General features: G+C 56.1%; 1 protein-coding gene across 2 annotated transcripts in view; it reads right to left on the bottom strand.

Annotated features, from left to right (window-relative positions):
- Nucleotides 1-9,180, bottom strand: part of PLEKHG2 (pleckstrin homology and RhoGEF domain containing G2) — a 46,526-nt gene extending 37,346 nt beyond the window's left edge. For both annotated transcript variants that reach the window (XM_075016736.1, XM_075016737.1), the window contains exon 1: nucleotides 8,981-9,180. The gene's annotated coding sequence lies outside the window, so the exon portion shown is untranslated. The remainder of the gene's footprint in view (nucleotides 1-8,980) is intronic.
- Between the last annotated feature and the right edge of the window lie 8,119 nt (nucleotides 9,181-17,299).

Here is a 17,299-nt window from a genome sequence, read left to right as displayed (position 1 = left end):
TTGACACAGGCTGGGAACACAATGCAGCCTATTTTGAGCCCGGTGACTTCAGCCGGACCCAAGCTCTTCAGACGTAACACCTGCATGCCATAAGGCTGCTCCTGGACAGACAGGTGCCCCAATGCCCCTGCAGTGGTGGGGATCCATCCAGCGAGAGGCGCCCCACGATCCAAGCCAGGGACCCACGCATCATGCTGGAAACCCCTGAAGCCATTGGATCCATCGTGCATCCGGGGGGGAGGCAAAGTCATCCTGGCCCTCGAAAGGGCACCGGGTGAAGCCCTGAAGCGAGATCCCATTATAGGCGTCATCTTCATGCAGAGCAGCAGGAGTTACATGGGCCGCGAGAGCAATCACAGCTCTGCCACTGATAACTGGGAGCAAGAGGCAGCAACAACAGCGCCCTTAATGAGCTAAGTAGAAGGATCTAAAGCAAAAACGACTGGTGATAGCAGCCTGCCCCCGAAACCAACCTAAATACAAGCAGGTCTCTCCAGCTTCCAGCAGAGGCAGGCCGCCCTTGAGGTTAGGGCACTGGGCTGGCAGTCTGTTCTGAGGTTATAGGTGAAAGAATATTATGATGTCCCAGGTGTGCAGCTGCCCAGGAGCGATTCACATGCCAGGGCCCAGCTGATTAGCAGAGTGGTGCATATTCACACGTGCCTTGGGGCACATAAAATTTATTCCGCACATGAGTGGAAAAAATCTGCACGTCGATGGAAAAGATTAGCGGGAACATTGGTCCCAGAGAAGCCTGGGGCCCCACTGTACCCGGTGCTGCACCGACAGAGCCAGCTCCCAGGATCTTCCAGTCCGATCCGCCTGGGAAATGGAATAAGCTGACTTGGGAAAAGACACTTCATGTGGTGCACAAGGAGCGGCTGCCCCGGGGAGAAACGGAGACCCAAAAGACCCCAGAAGACAATGCAAGGAACCCAGTCCGAATCTCTGAACACCCAGCCTGCTACAGCAACCAGGAAACCAACCGGACAGGGAGGCCTGTCGCTGCACTCTGCCTCAGTTTCTCCATTTAAAGAATGGGGGCTGATCATCCCATGTTTCCTGGACCCCAGACTTGAGCCGAGTTCACCTCAGGGCTCGGCTGCCTCTTGATCATACCGAACAACACTGCTGTTAGCATGCACAGCACAAAGCACTCCAGGGGGGCAGTATCGTTCGCCACAAGGGGGTAAACTGAGGCACACAGTGCCAGCGCCTTTCCCACGATCACCCAGCTAAGCACACAGCCTGGTTTCCCCGTGTCCCAGTCTAGCACTCGATCCACTAGGCCGTCCTGCACCTGGCGCGACTCAAGATTCCCGATTAGGGCCGTGAGGCGGCTCCCCCAGTACAAACAGCGACAGAAGCAGCGAGGGGGATCAGTGAGTTGGGAGGGGACAGCACGAGGCCCAGCTGCCTGCCCAGAAGCTCCTTATTCCTGAGCTAAGTCCGTCCACCCACCCAAATCTCCAGGCTTAAAACTGGTGGGGGGCGGGGAAGGGCTCCCTTAATACAGTCAAATGGGACACCCTCCTCGCAGGAAGGAACAGGGCCCGACGGGGGGCTCTGGCATGGGAATCAAGTCGCTGTCACATGCCCCCACCAGATTTCCACCAGCGGGGCCGAGAGCACCCCTTGATCCTGGAGGCGGGATCGTCTGCCCTGGGTGTCTCCCAGGAGTCTCCCCGTTCTGCCTGGAGCTAGTGTAAGGGCCATGGATTGGGACCGCAGCTGGAGCATACTGTGCTGTGGCTATTCTCTGCTCCCCGGGCCCAGAAGAGGCGCAATAAGCGTTAGAGCAGCCCTGAGGCTGCACTGAGGAACATCAGGGACCAGGCAGGGCTCAAAACACAGTGAATGCAAAGGGTGCCCAAAAGCAGCCTGCTATCCTTGCTCCAGACTCCTTGGAGCTGCTGCACATGGGCCCTGGGAGGCAGGAAACACAGACAGCACAGGGAGCTCCTGCCACAGCCACTGAAGCAAAAGCTGAGTCTCTCTGGATGGTGTACAGCACCTGACACAATGTCACACTCCACCATCAATGGCAGGAACCAAAAGAAAGGAATTCCACCCCCACATCCACATACCCATCGCCTTATTCCAAAGAGAAACACCCAGAGGAAGGATCGGATCTAAAACAAGACAATGGTGTGGTGTGAGAAGACATCTGGTGATTCCCTTAAGGCCTTAACTTCTGGAGTCATGGGATTTCTCACACCTTTAGCTTGCTGGCTCATTTTTTAAGTGAGGTTGTAGCCGTCATGTCTCCCGAGAAATGCTTGGAAACATGGACCGAGCAAGACCCCAAGGCTCACGACAACCAGAAGTGAAGTAAAGAAGAACCACAATGTTAACGGGGGGGGTTTGCTCGTTTTTTGAGAATCATTTGTCAGTTTCCCAACTCAGCCAGCCGGTGAGCTGGTTTTTATCCGGTCCCTAGGTTGATCTGGGTTGGGCAGCCCAACAAGAGTTCAAGATCCCATTGAGAAATCTCTCTGCGTCATTCAGACACCTCGCTGACAGTGTCGGGCCCAGGAAAGGAGCAATAACACGGCTACAGGTTTAACCTCTCTAATCTGGAATTCTCTCATCCAGCAACATCCGCAATCCAGCATGATTTTAATTGTCCCGACCCATGCTAAGTGGTTGTCTGGCTAAGTTTCCTGGAATCCCATGAACTTTGTTCATAGGCACCAGTCCTGGCGCTCAGCGTTCTGTGCTGTTATTTAGCTGTAATTTATCCCGAAATGTCTTCCAAGAGCCCAACAAAAGAAAGCAGCAGCAATGTAGCACTTTAAAGATTAACACAATGATTTACTCGCTGATGAGCTTTCGTGGGACAGACCCACTTCATCAGGTTAGGGTTAGGATTAACCTAACTGCTTTGTTTTGCTGGAGTCCAGACTAACATGGCTACCTCTCTGTTACTATTTATTCTAAGAGCCCAGTAAGCAGTGAACATGTTGGTAATGCTGCTAGACAATACTGACCTCCCATGGTCCGGCAAATTCTCTCGTCCAGCACTGGTCAGGTCCTGAGGGTGCCAGATTAGAGAGGTTCAACCTGTTTTATACTAAATATCAGATCTGAGTCAACCGTAAATCTCTCCCCAAACCTGAACAAAACGGCCTCAGATTTGGGCTTCCAGGAATTTCATTCCAATGCACAGTAAAGTTTTCCCCCAACAAACGATCCCACAGAGCAGAAATCCCAGGGCCCAATCTGCTCTAGAAGCAGACCAGGGCTAGAAGTCCTGACGGCCTGACCTGCTTCTGCTCTAACCACTACATAGCGCTCCCCTCCCAGAGACTGCATTAGAACCAGGGGTCCAGATGCCCACCCCTGCAGCTGCTCTAACCGCTAGACCCCACTCCCTTCAGAGAATCAGGATAAGAACCCAGAAGTCCTGACACCCAGGCCTGACCTTTTAGGCTGTCCCTTAGATCTCCTTCCTCTCCCAGGAGACGGACCTAGAAACAAGGACCCTGCCCCATCTCCCCATTCCACCCCAGCCAGCAGCGCCTGTCCTCTGTCCAACTAGACTGTGACCTCCCCTCCCTCGCAGCTCCTTCCCAGCCTGCCGCAAGCATGCACAGGCCCGTCCCTGCCGCCAAGGCAGCCTGGAGCGTCTCCAGCTGGGATGAGGCAGGGGATTTCCAGGTTCACAGTGACCCCTTTCAGAGCCAACGAGCCAGGAAACCCCTAAGGACCCGGCCAGGCCTATGGCGCTCTTTTGCCAGGCAGGATCTCTGCACCCAGCTGGGCTCTAGCTCCCCTTGCACCCGGAGCTGCCCAGACACTGAAAGCTACCAGGCCAAAGAAGATAAAAGGAAGCATTAGAGATCCACCCCGCTGGTGACCAAAGAACTGAGATAGACAAGACGGGTTCCCTCTCTCAGACAGAGCCACTGGACCTAATTAGAAGCCAACCCTCCCAGCCCCCTGCAGGGTTTGGGCTTAGAGCAGTATTCCCCCATATGACAGCTGGGGAAACTGAGGCACAGAGCAGTGATTCATCCAGTGAGGACCAGGAAGCTGGTTCCAGGGTGGGCAGCAGGAGACTGGGAGAGAGGCAGAGAATTTCCCCATCCCAGCTCCTTCTCTCCAGCCACCCACAGGGCAGGGGGTAGCAGAGAAGGGGCGCGGCCCCAGGGCCCCCCCCCCAACCCCAATCCAGCCCTTTCGGCCCTGGGTTTTGAGCCCTCTGCTGGAGAAGCAGCATCCCCCCGACCTCCCTGCCTTCCAGGCAGGTGGATCTCACAGAATGTACCGCAGCACAGCAGGGGCAAATCCCCCCTCCGGTCTGGGGCACTGGGATCCCCAGCATGCACCTAACAGACAACCACCTCACTTACAGCGCCTAAGCGCTACCGTCGCTCGGGCAGCATCCGCACACGCAGCAATGCCTCGTAACGCGACGGCAGCCCTGAGGCTGTCGTTTAGCGACGCTTCCAGAGCATACCCCCCTCCTGGCACAAAGGGTTCTGGGGCGGCTAACACTGGGGCGTGGGATCCGACACACACTGGGCAGGGAGCCCACAATTACCAAACACACGCCAGGCACAGGCACACCCTGAGCCAGGAAGACAGCAGGAAAGGGGAAGCTCTTCCACTGCCAGAGGTTCGCACCTGAACGAGCAACTCCCCGAAGGCCACTTAGAAAATCGGTGGCAGAGTTGGGAACAGCACACTGGAATCCTGGGTTCCAAACCCAGGTCTGCTCTGACCATTAGATCCCACTCCCCTTGGATAAAGAACTCAGGACTCCTGACTCTTACCACCACACCACTCCACCAAGGCAGCACATGGACCGAGGTGAAGCCCAGACCTGGTTGGGTCAGTACCACCCTGCCTCCCAGCCTGGTACATTCACCTTCATTCCTCATCGTTGCGCCACGCAGCAGCTAATGCACAACAGCCACCCTGCTCCACCCCAGAGGTGGCCGCTTTCCAGCAGCCGTGCACACCAAGGCAAATAACGCTTGACATCACGCAGCTCTCCCTAGAGGCCGACGGTTTGGCGGCCATCAGTGGGAGCTGGGAGGGTGGGATTTGGCCAGCAAGAGCTTTGGGATCCTCCGACAGAAGAAACCAGATCCTGCTGTCGAAAGACGCTGGCAAGGAGCATGCTGGCCAGTGCCGCAGGAGGATAACAACCTACTAGAGCAGCCAGTTTCGAGTTAGGCCTTTGGCCTGGGCAGCAAAGTCTGGCACGCTGAAAGCCCCAGGTTCCAGTCCTCTGGCTGTGAGTCTAGGAGCTTCCCTCCACCCCCGGCCTCGGTCAACTCCACCAGCGTGAGCCCACACTGATGTTGATGTCATCTGACGTGCGCCAAACCAGCCCCCGTTGGGGGATCGGGGAAGGCCAGATCTAGCGTTCAGGCTCCGAGCCTGTTTCTTGGGAGAGTCCATTCAGGAACGGACAAATGTGAACAGCCTCCGCCCATGAACAGACCCTCCTCCACGCAGACCGGGCTGGGCGGAGAGAGACAGACAAAGCGAGGGCTGAATTCCGCTTTCCTTCCTTCCCTCCTTCCGGGTCTGTGGCTCCAGCTCCCGCAGCCAATGCTGACCTCAGACGAACTTGCTTTGCTCCAGCCCCTCTGGGACGGGGGTCGCTGGGGGTCCAGCCAGCAGCACACGTGTGCCCCGCTAGACGCCAAAGCAGCGGCCGCGGGGAGGGAACCAGGCTGGCGTCAGGCTCCAGAGAGTGGCTCTTCGGGGCAAACTATTCCTGCCGGTCCTACGTGTGTTACGCCAGCCAGGCGATCCCAGTCCTGCTGGAGCCTTCTAACCTAGCCCAATGCCCCCTGGCCAGGGTCCACCCAATACAGCTCAGCCCCCCAGGCCATGCTCAACCCAACCCAGTCCAGCCCCCCATGGCCAGGCTCCACCCAACCCAGCAAGCCATGGCCAGGCCTCGCCTAGCCCAGCTTCCGTGACCAAGGTCCCCTGGCCTGTCCCACCCCACCGCATCCAGGCCAACCCAGCCCAGTGCCCTGCATCCAGGACAGCCCGGCCTGCCTCCAGGCCGAGGCCCCTGCAGACCACATGCAGGGTAACCCTGTCCCGCATCTGGCACTCAGCAGCCGGCTCACAGTCCCCAAACCTCTCCCTGCCCCATGGCCGGGGCTCCCTCCCCACGCACCATGGAGAACCACACCAGGGTCAGGAAGACTGGGTTTCCGCTACCCTCTTTGCGCACTTCAGTGCAAGGGAGCGAGACAGACGGAGAGACACGCAGTGAGACACATTTTTCCGGCACTGCTCCCTGTTGAAAAGTTACTTCCTTCCAAGAACGGTAGCCCTTGGCACCACTCAACCCAAACGTTCACAGCCGGCTCGGGAGATGCCAGCTGATTTGCTCTCCACCACCCTCTACTGGGACTGGCACCGCCCTCCTGGCACAGCAGGGAGTTAAGGTCATGGATTTTAAAGCCAGGCGGGGAAGCCGGAAGAAGCCAGGCAGATTTCACATGAGGCGCAGGGCAGACCAGGACGGCAGGAACTTTAAAAAGGGCATTGCCATGGGTGCAAATAAGTTCCAAGTCTGCAAAACTTGCCTTAAAGTCACGGGGTGAAAGGAGGTTGGGCAAGTTTATCCAAGGAAAGGTTAAGAGCACGGTTTCCTGTAAGCTAAGCACATGGGCAGCTGCCCAGGAGAGATTCAAGTGCTGCCCAGCTGATTAGCAGAGTGCCCACAGCCAGCAGTGTGTGTTTATATTGGTGGTGCACATTTGCACATGCCTCGTTGCACAGAACAAAATTTATTCCACCCATGGATGGAAAAAAATGGGAGGGAACTCTGATTCAGAGGCAGCTTGGTCCTGATCTAGAAGCAGCTCCACAGAGCATTCAGACACCCAAGGGCTCTTGAATTCAGCAGACGAAAGAAAAAGCAAAATCAAACAACTCGGAGCAGAAGCGAGACACATGGGGACCAGGACGGAAATAAGGAACATGTTTTGAGAAGGGAGGGGAATTCTCTGGGAGGACTCCCCATCACTGACTGTCTATGTAGAGATGGGCCTGTCTCACTAAAACAGCAGCTCTAGCTCAACTGTCGGACAAGGGCTGGAGGCAGGAGTCAGTGGGGAGGGTGCCCTGGTGTGGAAGCGGGCAGACTGGATGTCTGCCTTCCGCCGAAGCATGCGGCCTGACCTCCAAGATAGCACAGCACAACAGACGTGATCCTGTACACGCTGCCCCCTCCAGGCCAGGCACCAGGAGGCGTCCGGCCCAGTTCCTCTTGTCCCTGGGTGAAAGGAGCAAGTCAAAGCCTCTCTGAGACAAGGATCTTTCCATTCCCAATGCAAGGGCAGCCAGGCCAGGCACGCCCCCCGTGCAGACTCAGCCAGGCACAGCATTGACCCCCCATTTCCATTCTAAGCCATTGTGCTGGAGCAGCTAACTCACCATGCACCCCCCGTGGGTCTGCGGCAGCCCCGCGCACTCCAGCCATGCCCCCAGTCCATCCCCTATGCTGGGGGGCGGGAGCAGTACCATAATGCCAAGGGTGCTCCAGCTGGCAGGCCCCCGCGCAGTGGGAAATGCGTGGCTAGGTTCTGCCCTGCCGGAGCGAGGCATGTGTGGGGTGCTGTCCCCCGCTGGATGGAACTGGAATGGCTCTGCTGCGGATCAGAGCCCCCACGCAGCCGGCAGCTGCTGGAGATTCTCCTCCGGCTCAAGCATCCGAGGCCTGGGTTCTGTCCCCTCCCATCCTGCAGGGTGTGGGTCTGTCAGGTTGGCGAGGGGGTAGCTCAGAGCTGGAGGTGGGAGGGAGAGGGCAGGGCAGCTCTTGGCTTCAGTAGCTATTTAGTGTCCTTTGGAAACCAAAGCTGCTGGGCCGTCCCAGGTTCATCTCTGACCCGCATGCACGGGGTGAAATTTCGACCTCTCGCCAAGAGCCACCAGCCAATCCAGAACTGAGGGGTGGGGGTTAGGGACATGATCACACGGGGGTAGCCTCTGCCTTGTTGCTCAAATGCCTCTGATCCATTAGGAAAGGCCCTGGGGGTGTTACACCTCTCTGCCCCTCCATGCTTCCCTCTCCTGTGCGCTGCCCCCCCTGCACACCCTGTTCCCTTCGTCCACCACAGCTGCATACAATGCAATGCAGAACTCAGATGCAGGGAGCCCACTCCCCCTCCCAACCTCCCACCCTGCACAGAATCCCCCCACCGCCGACATTGCCCTGCAGTGAAGATCTCCCCTTGCTCCCCACCCTCAGACCACCCACACCCCCTACGCCCTCCAGGAGTTAGCCCCCCCCAACCCCCCATTGAGCCCCCATGACCTCCTGGGACTGCCCCCTCCCCAGCACGCAGAACCATCCTGCAGACCCCCTCCCCCCCGGATATCCTCGAGCACACAGGCCCCCCTCCCTCAGTAGGGTACCCCCCAGCCAAGGATCCCCTGCAATTCCCCAGAACAGATCCCTCCCCCCCCCAGGACAGTCAGGGACCCTGAGATAACCCAGAGCAGGTCTCACCCTGCCCCCCAAGCAGTGACCCCGAGATTCCTCAGAGACGGACCCCGAGATTCCCCAGAGCAGATCCCCCCTCCCCAGGCAGGGACCCCGAGATTCCCCAGAGACGATCTCCCCCCGCCCCTCCCCAGACAGGGACCCCGAGATTCCCCAGAGACGATCTCCCCCCGCCCCTCCCCAGGCAGGGACCCCGAGATTCCCCAGAGACGATCTCCCCCCGCCCCTCCCCAGGCAGGGACCCCGAGATTCCCCAGAGACCATCCCCCCTCCCCAAGCAGGGACCCCGAGATTCCCCAGAGCAGATCCCCCTCCCCAGGCAGGGACCCCCCGCCGACCCCCGCTCCCGCAGCCCCGGCACACAAAGGCAGCCCTGTTCCTGCGCCCTCCGGAGCCGAGAAACTTTTCCGAGCCGCGTGTGAGTGCGCGTGAGTGTGTCACACGGGCGCTCCAGCAGCCGCGGGGCGCCCCCCCCTCCACCGGGCGCGGACTCACCTCCCCAGCTGAGCGGCGGCGGAGGGAGCGGCGCTCCCGGGGCCCCGGGCTCGGATCCCGGCTCGGAGCGCGGCGGGCGCCCGGCCGCCGGCCCACCCCCTCAGCTCCGGTAGGGGCCGGGGGAACAGCCATGCGGACGGGGCGTGCGAGCGAGGGGCGGCCCCGGGCCGGCTGGGGGTGCTTGTGAGTGGGTGTGTGCTGCGCGCGCACAACTCCCGCGCCGGGTGCGCGTGTGAGTGAGTGGGTGTGTGCTGCGCGCGCACAACTCCCGCGCTGGGGGGTGTGCGCCTGGGCTGGCCGCGCAACTCCCGCGCTGGGCGTGTGTGCGCGCGCTGCACGTGGACAACTGCAGCTCTGGGCGCGCGTGTGCCGCGCGTGCACAACTGCAAATCTCTGTGTGTGGGCGCTGCACGTCGGAGCTACAGATCTGGGTGTTGCACGCGCACAACTACAGAGCTCTAGGTGTGTGCAGCGTGTGCACAGCTTCAGGCCCGTGTGTGAACAGCAGGGGGTCCTGTGGCGCCTTACAGGCTAACAGAGATTTTGGAGCGTGAGCTTTCCTGGGCAAAGACCCCGCTTCATCTTCTGTGATTGCACACTACAGATCTCTGTGCACAACTACAGACCGCTGTGCAAACACAGCTGCAGATGTGTGTTTCTGGGCTGGGCGTGGATAACTACAGACCTGCGTGTGCGTGTGTGCAATGAACTCATCTGCGTGTGCTGCACCTGTGCATGTACAATGAACACACCTGCGTGTGCAAAGAAATCTGCGTGCACCTAACCGCTCTGTGCTGCAAACACGTGTGTGTGTGCAGCTAACCAGCTGGGCTTTGTGCCTGTAGCTATAAATCTGTGTGTGTAACCATAGCTGTGGGCTGTGTGGCTCCTGACCTGTGCCCTTGGGTGTGTGTGCGAGTCCAGCTCTATTCTTTGTGTGTTAATGTGTAGCTTCCAATCTCTGCTCCATGCAGCTACAGAGCTGTGTGTGTGTTCAGGATATAACAACTTCCCCCTCCAACACACTCCCCCTGGGTTGCCTTCCCTTCTCGCCAAGCCAAGTCCCCCAGGTTGTCTTTGGATCCATTTGGGAGAGAAAAGCTGGGGAGGGGATGGAGAGGTAAAAATATATTTGCTGAGGCTGCCAACAGCAGAGCCAAGCTGGGAGGGGAAGCGGGGTGGGGGGGAGGAGGGGCTGATGGATGCCCAGTTAAAGTGTTGGAGGCTGGGGGAGTGGGGAGGAGGGAAGAGGACAAGTAAAAATTCTCTCACACTCACTTGGGTTGGACAATTTCCTGTTAGCAGGCAGATGCGGTGCTGGCTTTTAACTCCTTCCTGGCGGGCTTCTAACCAAGAGATGTTACACACAAAGTCCGTACAACTGGAGCAGCAGGATCACACACAAACACACACACACACACACACATACACACACAGTACAACAGGACAGTCAGCTGGGTCTCCCTCTCTCTCTCTCTCTCACACACAGACACACAAATACACACACACTCATACACAAAGTATAGGCCGGGTGGCAGGATCACACACACACATACGCACAGAGTGAGTACAGCCTAGGCATCTGGACTCCTGTCTCTCACACATACACATATGCACACACCCAGAGTGTGGGTACAGGCCAGGCAGGGGGATTTCACACACAGAGTACAGACTAGGCATGTGAACATCTCTCTCTCTCTCACACACACACACACACACACACACACTCAACACAAAGTACTCGCCAGGTAGCAGGATCTCGCACACACACTACGTAAGTAGAGACCAGGCAGCAGGATCACACACACACACAATACAGATTAGGCATCCTGACATGTCTCACACATGCACACGCACACACAGTGGCTACAGGACAGGTGGAGGGATTTCACTCACACACACACACACACACACACACACACACACACACACACACCCAAGATACAGCAGGCAATCTCACACACACACACAGTTTTTTGGCAGGGGTCACAGGGTTAGATTTTGATCAGTAAATGTCAGTAACCACTGATTTCCCCTTGCACATGCAAACCCATGAAAAAATATTTCTATTGGTTGATTGCTGAAATGCATGCAGCGGCAAAGTGAGAAAAATGTGTTTTAGCAGCAAGAAAGCTTGCGTTTTGGGAATCTCAACATCTACTGTCATTACATAATTCTCTGACCACCCCACCCCACCATTCTCTGATCCCCCTGGGATTCCCACAACTGTTATCGTTTAAGTAGGGTTACCACATAAAGAAGAGGACACCCCTAAGAGGGAGTGTATCTTTATCAGTATCTATCACCTCGTGTAGTATCAATGTGTGATATTTTACATTAATACAATACAATGTACATTAATGACATCGATAGTGACACACATACATTCCCTCTCAGGCACATCCTCTTTTTTGAAAGATCAAATATGACAACACTAAAAAAGGGTAGAAAGTAATCATCAATATTATCCTTTGAAATTATTTAAAAAATCAAATTCTGGCCCAAATTCTTATTTGGTGGGATGCGTAAATTTTTTCCGTGGAATACTTGGGTTAATTATAACTAGAAGCGCGCATTTGTATCGACTTTGCGCTGGTGACTACAATCATGTTTTTCACACTGGTTCAAACAAAACTAAGACGTCTGTTACTGTCCCTAGTTTGAGTTGAGAAATCCAATTCTCTTTCAACCAACCAACCAACCAATTTTGTTTGAAATTTTTGGTGAAAAATTTCAATGTTTGTCAACGACAAAATCCCAAATGACGCTTTTTGAAATTTCCAATCTTCATCTGAGTGAAGTATTTGCTTCCAAAGCATGAAATGAAAATATTGATTTGAAATGAAATGCTGAGGGGAGGGAGATTGTGCAATGAAAATTCAAGGATTTTGTTTCAAGAAGTTTTCACAAAACGTGTTGCGTTGGACTGGGCTGCGTTATTTCAGGTAACTTTCATTACCATTAAGTCTCAGAGAAGTAGCCATGTTAGTCTGTAGCTTTACAAATAACAAGCAGTCCTGGGGCACCTTAGAGACTAACAAATTTATTAGCTCATGAGTTTGGGTAAAATTTGGGTAAAACAGGACTGCTTCTAATCACCATCAAGTGGCACAGCACTCCCACTGTGACAGGCACTCCACAGACGCAAAATGACAGGCCATGCCCTGAAGGACTTACAAATATGCAAAGGGCAGGAAGGGAAACTGAGGCACAGAGCAGGGATGCGACTGATCCAAGGTCCCCCAGCAGGCTGGAGGGTAAAACTCGGAATAAACCCAAAGTCTCCAGAGTCCTGTTCCAGCGCTCTACCCCCACTAGAATGCACAGTCACGATGCATTGAAACTTTAGTAACTCCTCACATGACGCTGACGGGTGGTGCTAAGGACCGTGACCCAAACTGGGAGACAAGGCAGGCCAAAAGGATTGCGCAGCCCCATTTTCCAGCTGGGGAAACTGAGCCACGGAGGCAGGCAAGAGCCAAAGTTCCTAGGGCTTGATCCTCCCCAGGAAAAGTGCTGAGCACCTGATACATTGAGCTCTACTGACAATCCCCCCAGACAGGGCCCAGAGCCAGGAAGAGAGAACTTCCTGCCCACCCGGCCTCCCCAGCAGACAGCCTGTAGGAGGTTAAGTGGCGCATCCTATGTCCCTCAGACAAAGCCCCCTGACCCCTCCTCACCCAGCCTTCAGACAGCCTGGCTGCCACTCAGCAATGCCCAGGGGAAAGGGCCCATTCAAGGTTGCTGAATTGCTGAGAGGGCACCAGCTTCCCAGCCTCAGCCTCCTCTTCGGAGGGACGGGGGCGCTCGGCCTGGAGCGGCGCCCCTTCCGAAGCACAGGGATTCCTCTGGAGCACAGTGTGCTGACGCCAGGCTCTTCTCACCTCGCCAGAGCAGGGGAATGACTGCACTTCCTATGCCCACCCACTCCCCGATGCAGACAAGTTCCCACTGGGGTGACTTGCCCCCAGCCGCTGGAGCATGGGTTGCTACCGATCCCAGGCAAGAAGCCGTTACTCCCACGGAGGTGGGGACGGGGCCTCCCCAGGAGATGAGCAATGAATCTGGCTTCAGCTCTTTCACCTGAGGATCTCAAAGCACTTTACAAATGATTATGATATATTTTTATTACAGTAGCACTTAGGTGCCCTGGGGTGGCTCCGGGCCCCATCGTGCAGGGGGCTGTACATTTTTGTTGCTGTTAGGTGTATTATGGTAGCACTTGGACAGCCCAGTCATGCACCAGGTCCCCAGTGTGCCAGGACCTGTACATTGTATTACTATTAGGTATCTTACGGTAGCACCTGCACAGCCCAGTCCTGGTCTGGGTCCCACTGTGTCAAGGACTATGCATTTTTATTGCTACTAGATATATTATGGTAGCATCTGGACAGCCCAGTCATGGCCCAGGTCCCCCTTGTGCCAGGCTGTACATTTTTACTGCTATTAGGTGTATTATGGGAGCATCTAGACAACCCAGTCATGGCCCTGGGCCCCACTGTTCCAGGCACTGCACAAATACAGAGCAAAGAGGCGGCCCTTGTGCCAGTGACCCTCGCCTGCCGTACCCCCTTATCCAAACTCAGGTAACTCACCTGGGCAGCAAAGTTCACACAGGTATTCGGTGCACGCCGGCTGGAACAGTGCTAGTTCTCCTCTGTCTGCCTGGGGGGGATGATGCAGGCTGCTGTTGGATTCCTTCCGCGTTCAGAGATCCAGGGCGCGGGTTCCAATGCTCTTTGTAAAGAAACAAAACTGCATCCTCTAAGAAATAGCCAGCTGCCATCTTTTCCAAGCCTCGACCCCACCCTGTTGGCACACCCACACCCAGGGAGCCTCCTCCTTTGACTAGCAGCTGCTCTGCTTCAAAAGGGGCAGCGGTGTTCTTGGCCTCATTTCATAGATGGGGAAACTGAGGTACAGGGGGAGCTGGAGTGCAGCGCCCCCCAGGTGCACACAGCAGAACTGGGTGGGGAACCCATGAGGTGGGGATTCCAGCGAAGCAGAGGGACAGACCCCAGGAGCCCTAAATCATAGCTCCCCAACATCATCATTCCACTTCATTCCTTGCCCAGAACTGCAGCTAGAAGCCAGGAATCCTGACACTCAAGCCTTCCCTGGGGGAAGTGGGGCTGATCATTTTTTCCAGCTTTTGAACCTCCTTTCTCAGAACTGGTGCAGAAGAACCACCCTGAGATCTTATTCCCTGTAGAGGCCCAAGCACCTCCCAGAAAAGATCAGCATCATTACCGCTGTTTTACACGTGGGGAAACTGAGGCACCGAGCAGGCACTTGCCAAAGGTCACCCAGAAGAACCACCACTAGAACTTTGAGCTTCTGGGCCCTAGCCCAATGCACAGCTCACTAGGCCTCACAGCCCTGCGTGTGATATCTGGCTGATCGCTAGCCCCACTGGAATGGTTTGGTGTTGCTCGCGGTCCCAAGAACTGACTTTAAAGCATGAAGTCAGGGAAATAGGCAGAACCATGTGTCTGCGCAGGCAGGCCAGCGGCCGTAAATCAAACAAACGTTGCAAAATCCTGGCCCAGCCTCATCCCAGAAACTCAGTCCTGCAGGACAGCAGAGAGTGTGATGCAACCACCACTGCATTGCTAAATAAGGCCATTCCCCCAAGGATGGGCTTGGGATCCCTGGTGCGGGGGAAAACGTGGGTTGGAAGGTCTCACGCTGCCCTGCAGAGAGGGGAGCCAGAAGCTTCACCATGTGGACTCGACCCATCCCTGCTGGATTGGCGCCCTGCTCGACCCCAGCTGGAGGGAACCAAGGCCCATCTGCTGAGCTGTGGGGGTTCCGCTGGTCAATGGCTTGTTGTGTGCCCCATAGTTCCTGCTCACTGCTGCGTTTGTGCCCCCGGGGCTGTGACCAAGGAACTGGAGTTGGGTGGGATTGTAGCCACCTCTTTTGCTAAAAATCACTTCTGTTTAGAAAGTGGAGGCGACTCCCAGGACTGGGGCCCTGGCCTGAGGGTTCCCAGCCCACTGCAGGGCCAGACCGATGGTGCATGTGTGTGTATGTGTGTGCTCGCATGCCCGTCTGCGCATGCCTGCCTCGGTGTGCGCATTCCTATGTTTGCACACACCTGCCTGGTTTCGGATGTTGGAACGGGCACAGGTGGGTGCATGTTTACAGCTGCATGTGCCTGCACTTATGCACAACTGCGCATCCCCTTGTGTGAGCATGCAAGGGTGTGCGTAGGCTGGCATGCCCACGAGTGGGTGTACATTTGCTTGCATAGTTGCAGGCATGTGTTCAAATAGGCGTGTGTGTGCATGCCCACACGAGTCCTTGTGTGTGGCCATATGGATGTGTGCACTCCTGCACACGTTTGCACACGTGTGGGCATGGTTGTGCATGTCTATGCACAAGGCAGACGCTGTCCCTGACTTCGGCAGTAAAACAGATCTTTGCAGCGGTTCCCCTGCTGATCCGGGGAGAGAAGCCAGCCGGGGGCCACAGCTCCAGCCATGGGGGTGATTTACAGCCTACGCCTCCCACGCTGCAGCCCCGGCAAAGGCCTGGGCTGGAGAGCTCCCGCCTTCAAGGGGGAAGGAGAGAGAATAATTCACAAGCTGACCAGAGGCCCATTCATGAGGAAAAATCACCTCTGCTGGCTGGGAAGGGCACAGCGTAAACCCAAGTCCATAATGGCACCATATTGACTTGGTTATACTGGTCCATAATGGCACAATATTGACTTTAGTTACACTAGCTCATAACAGCTCGATATTGACCCTGGCTATAATGGCCTGTAATGGCACAGTATTGACCTCCATCACACTGGTTTGTAACGGCAGGACATGGCCCTTGCTTGTGCTGGTTCATAGGGTGCAATATTGACCTCACAGAATGCCAACACTGGTCTGCAATAGCACTCTACAGACGCCCACCGCCTAGGCTTGAAATAGCAGGTGGTTGATCTTGGCACTCAAACGACAAGCAACTGCCCTGAGCTAGCCCCACCCAGCCCCTGGGCCAGTTTCTCCTTCCCCTCCCCATGTGCTCTGATGGGATGCCCCAAGGTGCCGTTCCCCATAGACCTGAAGCCCATATGTGTGGCTTCTGTACTTTCCATCCCACATGGTGAAAGTGTCAAGCAAGAGCAGGAGATGGCCAGAGAACTCTGCTCCAGCTGTCACAAGCTTGTGCACTCCCATCCCCAGCAACTCAGAGCAACCCCCAGGCTGCTCTAGTGCACACTGGAACAGAGAATCAGGGAGCTTCAAGGTTTCTGACAGTGCCGGAGAACCTGCCCGCCCTTCCCAGATTCAGTGGTCCATAAGGTCACCATATCAACCAGCTCACACCTCTCTTTGCTGACTTAGCTCTGCTGTGAGACGCTGGCTCAGACCACGCTCAGCCGCCCTGCAGAAAGGTTTATTTATCTCAGAGGCAGTATGGCGGAGTGGCCAGAGCCACAGCCCAGACCTCAGGAGACCTCTGTTCCTGGCTTTGGCACCACTGACGTTGCGCAAGTAGCTTCCTCAACCACTCTGTGCCTCAGTTTCTCCCTCTGCGAAGTGGGGATGTTGTTACTGCGCTTCTTTGCCAAGAGCTTTGAGATCCAGAGATTGTTTGTACATTTCTTTAGGATCTGAGCCACACATACTAGTAGTGCGGTGAGTGGATGCTGCTCAGAAAACTGGGTCCCCTCCTCAATAAGACCCTTGCTCTGTGACTCAGTTTTCCCATCTGCCAAATGGGGATCACACCGATGAGCTGTCACAGTAAAAAGCTTTGAGATCCAGGGAGTTACCAGCACTTTGACGGGGATCTGGTCCCACATGCCGTAAAGGGGCCTGATCTTTGCCATTGGGCATCTGCCCCTCTGGAGAACCCAGCCCCCAAAGGAAATTCACACTGTCCAAGTGTTGTCTCCATGGGGGCACCGGGGAGCCCTTGCCAATGACCAGTTGTAGATTTCCCAGTATTCCTGGAAATTAGCAGCCCGTGCCTTGGGAACCTGGCCGCGGCCTTCCCACAACGGGCGCCCGCATGCCTTTGCCAGCATCTCACTTCCTGCATCCAGAAAACCCCAGACTTCCCAGCAGAGCTGAGCCCTACAGACACACCAGCCCCAGTATCACTCCCACTGGGAACGGGCCCTCTACCCGGCTGAACCATGGCCAGATGCTCAGCTCAACCCCATGGCTCAGGCCAGTGCACTGTGCAAGCCCGGAGCCCGGCTCTGTGTTGGTCGGCCCTGGAGCGACACCAATTTCCCCCAGCTGGGGATTTGGCCCATTTGCACAGCTGGGACTGGCGCCTTTCCCAGCCTCCTCTTTTTTCACAGCCGACCTG

This window comes from Carettochelys insculpta, chromosome 22 (genome assembly GCF_033958435.1).
Source record: "Carettochelys insculpta isolate YL-2023 chromosome 22, ASM3395843v1, whole genome shotgun sequence".
In the NCBI taxonomy this organism is placed as follows: Eukaryota; Metazoa; Chordata; order Testudines; family Carettochelyidae; genus Carettochelys; species Carettochelys insculpta.
The sequence above is the reverse complement of the archived record's forward strand: the minus strand, read 5'-3'. Positions and strand labels throughout refer to the sequence as shown.